Genomic DNA, 7096 nt, shown 5'->3' with positions numbered 1-7096 from the left:
TTGTAATCAGTTGGGACTTGTGATTAATGAAAAATAATAGTTTCCTTATTTTTGTTTACACCTTTTAGAAATATTTTTTGAAGTTGTTTGCAATTTTCTTCTAATGTTTTGGATATCTGATAGTATCCTTGTCTGTCATAAATATTTTATCTTGGAGGGACTTGCTGCCAGTTTCGAGAATGTCATCTCAAGAAAAAATCACGATGCATGATTGTCCCGAAATTTTTGGTCTCGAATACGATACGTTTGGGTCACGTAATTATATGGTCGTCCACACTCTAGAAGTTCTAAGAAGCTTCATGAAAGTGGGGATTTCATTAGGTAGGAATATAAAGTATTTATGACACCATTATTTTGGATCCTTAACATTCAATGCCGCATCCATTTAATGTACGAGACATGTGGCCGAACCTTATTGTGAGCGGCGCCTTCAGCAATTGTCGAGGTAATGATGAGTTCTCCTTATAAAAGGAGTGGTTCATGTTTTTCTTTCTAAATTTACTTTCTTAAACTATCATCTATTTTCTGCAAATACTGCCTTTTATGACCTAAGAAGTTTTGACTTTTTCTTACTCTTTTCAACCCTCATCAAAAGATTCTATAGCCACAACTCTCCTCCATTTGTGCTGATATCACCATGGAGGATAAATCTGCTGCTGCCTCCTTAAGTCTACCGTTGTTTATGTTGTGTCTCATCCGGCGAAGAAGAGGAGGACAACCAAGAAGGTTGACCTAGCATCAATATATGAATAGATGATTTCAGACATTGTACCGTAGGAATTGAAAAATGACACGACTATAATGTCATAGAGAAGACCAATAAATAGTGGAGATCAAAATGCTCGTGTGTTTACATATCCCTCCTTCAACAAGTTTGGGAGGACTGCGGGTGGAAAGAGAGAGAAGATCTCATCCTTGGACTTCCCATGGAGGGCGAGAGGCTCACCAGCAATCTCACTGGCCATTCCTTCATATGTACATACCCCTTCACCATGGGATTTAAATTTTCGATGGATGACGTTATTGCTGAGATCTACATCTGGTACAAAGTATTCCTAGCCCAGGTCGATACCTAGGTTACCATGGGGGAATAATCAACATAACTCACTAGGGTTTGATGGCCCTGATATCCAATTGCAGAAATGACTACAATTTGAGATGGTTCGAGAGATACTTCGTGGTGTAGACCCCGGCTCCCCAAAGAAATAGAGCCTTAATTGTAAGGGATTTTGTTATTACCCTTTATTCATTTTGAAATTTGCTATTAATATTTTTGTGGCTTGCAGTTGTTGTAGTGGCTCTCGAGGGGGCACCTGATATTGGGGATAGGTATCTAGGGTTCTAAGCGTTTCCACCAACTTTTTGAGAACCTGGAAGGCCATTCCAGTTAAACTATCCCCCTTGAAGCAAACTACCATGTCTACCTCTATTCTGTTTTGAGTGCTCTTCTTTTTATTCTACCTCCCTTTTGTTTTCTTTAATGTAGCCAAATTTCTACATGTTTGGGTCTTGATAAGGGTCCTCGATATCAAGTTCATCCTCCTGTCGGCCTTCTAGTTTTGGGGGCAGATGCTTTTTGCAGAAACAAAAAATTGCTCGTTGAAACACAACAGGAATGCGCTGCTGACGCTCACATAGCACCACCTCTATCTAAGGCTACTAAGAGGAAAAGGACCTCCGAGAAGAGAGTTGCATGTCCTGGAGTCAAAGGGAGAAGTCCCTGAGATGTTCCCCGGGATGTTCAGAATGGCTCCATTGAGGAACCTATGTGCCCCAACCTTGGTTTGGTCAATTTTGAGGAAAACGATCCTCGACCTGTCGCTTTGTCCAAGAAAGAACTGGCGAACTTAACTCAGGCTGAGTGGCTACAGCTTGCCCGATATTCCTCATCTCGGGAAAAAGCCATAGTGCTTTTATGGGACCGTGAGGCATTACCTTCCGAAGTGAATCCTCCCACATAAGAGGAGGTCCAGCCAGAGGGTACTGTGAAAATGACAGCCTCAATTTTGAAGGGTTTTGATGCTCATGCTGCATGTACTAGTGAACAACAGGTTGCCACTTTCTCCGTGCCCAGTGAGGTTGATCTTTTCAAAGATCCCAAACATGTCACTACCTATCTCCACGAGTTGGTAGGTCTCAAGGAGTGAGAGAAGATGGGTACCATAAACTCGGTGGCGCTGGTGACCCAAATGGCTTATGAAGCTACTATGGTATGCTTTCCAATCTTTTTGTTCATTATTTTTTATGGTTATGTCCTTCTAGTTGATCTATCTTCATTCTCTGTGCCGATTACTTTGCTCAACTTAGGGGCCATGAAAAGAGTCTAAGAGGACATTGCTATAGCTAAGGAGGTGGTGAAGTATGATCGTGCATTGAGGGCTGAGAATGAATGGCTCAAGAAGGAGATTGAGGGCCTCAAGATCGAGAATGAGGCTTTCTTAGAAAGGACCGAGGTAGATGAGAGAAGTGCTGAACTAAGGATGCAAAAATATCTTGGTAGCGAGGCGACTCTTAGGTTTGAGCAGAGTAGGACCAATGAAAGGCTTTCAGCCCCCTCAGGTTGAGTTAACCTCGAAAGCAAGCGTAGAGGTTTAGTTGAGGGAAGAGTATTCCTAGTTAGAGGCTATCAAGGGAGGATTAAGATTTGACTGGAAAGCGACCGAGGAAAGAGCCCATGTGAGCAACGCCAATCGGGAGACCCTCTAGGAAGCTTATGAAGCTCTAAAAAGGAGGATGGAGTTAGACCGATACTAGGCTATTTTGGAGACTCGCTTGATCGCTCTCACGAGGTACATATCAATTTAGTGGACTAACAACACAAGATTTATGTTCTTGAAGGTGAGGAGAGGGAAATTCGGAGGCAGCTTGATCACTCAACATTGAGTCGGATGAAGACGATTTCGAGGGCGGAGATGGTGAAGAAGAGGAGATTACTTCACATCCGGAGTCTCCATCACCTCCAGTTCCTGCGGCTGCTCCTTATTCGGATGTATCTTCAACCTATGTTCCTAAAAGTCCACTGTTAGATCTTAGTTCACGACCTCAAGGTCCCTCTTAGGTATATTTTCGTAATTCCCGACTTTGATCCCCCTCGGTGTAAAAATAAAATATCATTTTGTGACTGTTGTTGTGCCTTTTACATATGTGTTGTAAGCTTATTGTGCTTGCAAATATTCTTTTCGTGTTTCCTTTTTTGCTTTGATCTTGTAGACTTAGTAGTTATTTTATGATTCATTTCTTCTAGGGCAATCATTTCAAGTCATGACTTAGAATTTTGTGCATAAAAGTGAGCCTTTTTATGTCTATTCGATGCTTATGAAGATAACATCTCATCTTCACTTAGGTACAAATAGTGAAAGGATTTGGCCCGAGTAGACATTTGTCCAAAAATAAAGTACTAAAAGTGTGCTTGTAAGAAAGTCGAGACAAAGTTCAAAAGAAGATTGAATTCTCATTCCTTCAAGTAAGGTAGCCTCTATTGGACCATATGTACAAGTATACCATTTTTCATAATAGCTTTGTCCTGATTTATTTAAAGATCTTGTGAGATTTTGCAATCCTCCGATATTCTAATTTGTAATTTTATCTTCTATTTATCCATGTTCCTTTTGATCTTCATGACTTCATATTTGCAATTCCATATAGTGTAGTCCCCCTAGCTTTCAAGTTTGAAGAATGAAAACTTTGGCACTAGTATAATTGCTTGACAGTACCTGGTCGATTATTCAGGCCTACCGTGACTTGCTCTCCTTCTACTCTTGTGCAGGGAAGTAAAGGGAGAGTGAGAGTTTTTAGATGAAGACAATGTCAGAGCCCTTCTAGTCAGATATTTTGACATTGGCTGGGAACTATGGTGGGTCTTGAATATTGCCAAGAATTAGTGTCGTCATCACTCGGGTTGGGCTAGCTTAATTCCTATCACTGAAAAATGTTTATAAAAATGAAATAAAATAAACTTGTAATGCATGCGTCAGGAAGTAGAACCGTTAATGTTCTTAGAAGTAGAACTGTTTGATGTATGTCACGTTCTAGTTTCCCTTCAGGGATCTGTTATCCATCTCCTTGAGCTTGTATAATCCTTTGCCTATTATCTTGATGATCCGGTCAGCTCCTTCCTAGTTGGGCCCGAGATTCCCACATTCGGCTCTTGGGGATACTGAGAATACATTTTGCAGTACATAGTCCCCTACTTTGAAGAATCAAATGTTCACCTTCTTATTGTAATACTTCTCGATTCTTTGCTTCCATCCGAATCAAAGCCATTTCCCCCGTCCTTCTAGTAGGTCCAAGCCGCTGGCTACGATATCATTGTTTGACTCTTTGGTGGTATGAGTGAACCTTAATCTTGGTCATTCTATCTCGACCGAGATGAGTGCTTCAAATCTGTACATGAGGGAAAAAGGGTCTTCTATATGCTCGACTTTGTCATTGTACGGTAGGTCTATAATACTCCGGATAGCTCTTCTGGCTATCTTCCCTTGGCTTCTTCTAACCATTTCTTAAACTGTTAAGCAAGACTTTGTTAGAGGATTTAGCTTGTCTATTTGTTCTCGGGTGGTATAGAGTGGAAGTGATCCTTTTGATCTACGATCTTCAAAGAATTTTGTAACTTTGGCCCCGACAAACTGTGGTCCGTTATCAGATGCATTTTCTTTTTGGACTTCGAATCTACGTACGATATTTCTCCAAATGAAGTCCATTATATTTTTTTCTCTAATTTGCGCGAATTCATCTGCTTACACCCAGTTGAAAAAGTAATCAATTAAAATAAGCAAGAATTTTACCTTCTCCGGAGCTTGTGGAAATGCAACTACTATGTCCATCCCCCATTTCATAAAAGGCCATGAGATGAGTACTGTCATGACACATACCAATGGGCCGCGACGGGCACCCGGAACCTTACTCAACCGAGTACCAACATAACATATCTCTTTGTATCATACTATCATAGATAACTGAGATGGAGAGGCTGCCGTTAGATAAGTAGAATACAATATGAAATACCAACTTATACTTAAGACATACAGGCATATAAGGCCAAAATAATCACTCGTATACCGAACATAGTCCGACAAGGTTATACAGTCTTTTACGTACATGACATCTGTCTACAAGCCTCTAAGAATACATAATTGTAATAAAGGTCGGAACAGAGCCCCGCCATACCAAACAATACACGTCTAAATCATACTGACCAAACAAATAACTCCGGAGCAAATGGAGTGCACTAACACCTTCCGCTAAGCTGATATCCTACTTGGAGGACTCTCGACCTGTCTATCAGGACCTGCGGGCATGAAACTCAGCGTCCCCAGGAAAAAGGGACGTCAGTACAAATAATGTACCGAGTATGTAAGGAATGAAAATCAGTAAATAATAGACATGAGATAAACGTGGAGTAAAAGACTCAACATGTAAGTCTGAACAACTCTGTGAATCATTAATACTTATAATGTCATGCATATGCGTATAAATGTCATACCATGAATGGGTACATGCGTTCATAACATCATCAAGACTCTGAGGGCATCCCATCATATCATCTCAGCCACTGTGGGCAAATCATCAACGTATACCAGCTGATCAGGTGGTGGTACATATATAACACCGTAACCTTTTCCCATATCCCATATACATATAATATACACGTATATAACGCCATCTGGTCATGGGTCAATGTACATGTATAAATGCATGAAATGCATAAGATTTTCGTTAATAAGATTTCTCGGAATGTCATAAAATCAATATGCCTTTCAGATAAACTTTAACAAATACATATTTTCCGAGACCCATGAACAGAAGAAATAATATTAATTCACATGGGGAATCAAGAATATAGACACCCCTAGTACTTCTATGAATAGAGTCATTTATGAAAGTTGCGTATTTTACTCGTTTCGTTTGTATCATTTGGGTCATGCCACAAAGAAAGAAGGGATAGCCTTAACAAACCTGAGCCGATTCTCTAGACAATCCCTTAACATACGTCAATTGTGATAACACGTAACGGCAGATCGAAGTAGGGAAAAATCCGTATGATATTCTTGAGAAAGATTGCACCGTACTCCCTTATAATTATAAAATCTCACATTGCTTTGAATTGTTGAAGATCTTACATGCTTATGTGATATATGCAGATACATATATGAATTACTCACGTTACCTACCATCTTATTTACAAAATCTTACTTACAAAATCTTAATGTTTGAGATGGCTTATATATGGATGTGGGCCCCACTTTATGTGGATGACTTGGCCAACCATTGTTCCAATTATGCCACATAGTTTGCAAACCAAAGAGTCATTTATCTCCCATTTGATTTGCTGCCACGTTGAGCCCTTTAGGCTTATCCAACAATTATCCACTTAATTCCTTAATTAATTTGTTAATCTCCCATTAATCAATAATTATTTAATTATTCACATAATTAGAAATTATCTCAAATTACATAAAATACTACTCACTTTTAACACACTTTGTACACCTTACTATTATGGTCATGTGGTACCTTGTATGGCACTAGTCCATAAATACTGGGTATTATAACTCGTACCGTATTTTATCCCAAATTGTCAAAACTTCGATGAAACTCATTTTCTTTGATTTGTTTACCCTCTCACCTCACGAATTTACTTATCCCTTATTTAAAATAGCATAATACTTATAATCCCAAAATAATCTCATTCCTGAATTTACGTCGATTAACTTGACGAAACTTCAATGTACGAAAATGCGAGATGTAACATCTTATTTCCGAGCTTATATCAATTTACTTATGGCGTACTTCCACGTACGAAAATATAGGGTGTAACAAGTACAAAGTGAAGTGGTTCGGCTGGTTGATATAGTCTATCACGACCCAAAATTCCAACCCGTCGTGGTGGAGCCTAACACACTGTATAGCCAAGCCGAATATAACTATAATGAATCAAGATAACAGAAATGACAGAGTTAACATAAGTCTAAAACCTTAACATTACATAATAATACCAATACGTGATAAAATTCCCCAGAACTGGTAAATACAGAGTTATGAGTTCTAATACAGAAATGCAAGTTTGAATAGCCAAATACAATACTATCTAAAATAA

At 39.3% G+C, this 7096-nt stretch overlaps 1 long non-coding RNA gene across 3 annotated transcripts; it reads left to right on the top strand.

Annotated features, from left to right (window-relative positions):
• The first annotated feature begins 389 nt into the window (after window positions 1-389).
• On the top strand, window positions 390-4185 carry LOC104104864 (uncharacterized). 3 transcript variants are annotated; one of them, XR_004509274.2, is made up of 4 exons: window positions 390-2210; window positions 2308-3058; window positions 3344-3468; window positions 3767-4185. It is a non-coding gene; the product is annotated as an uncharacterized lncRNA (long non-coding RNA). The 3 variants fall into 3 exon arrangements; XR_004509273.2 differs by lacking the exon at window positions 3767-4185 and having other exon boundaries at window positions 3344-3740; XR_688205.2 differs by lacking the exons at window positions 3344-3468; window positions 3767-4185 and having other exon boundaries at window positions 2308-3202.
• The last annotated feature ends 2911 nt before the right edge of the window (window positions 4186-7096 follow it).

Source organism: Nicotiana tomentosiformis, chromosome 10 (assembly GCF_000390325.3).
Source record: "Nicotiana tomentosiformis chromosome 10, ASM39032v3, whole genome shotgun sequence".
NCBI lineage: Eukaryota > Viridiplantae > Streptophyta > Magnoliopsida > Solanales > Solanaceae > Nicotiana > Nicotiana tomentosiformis.
Note: the sequence above shows the minus strand (reverse complement) of the source record. Positions and strands in the feature narration are given on the sequence as shown.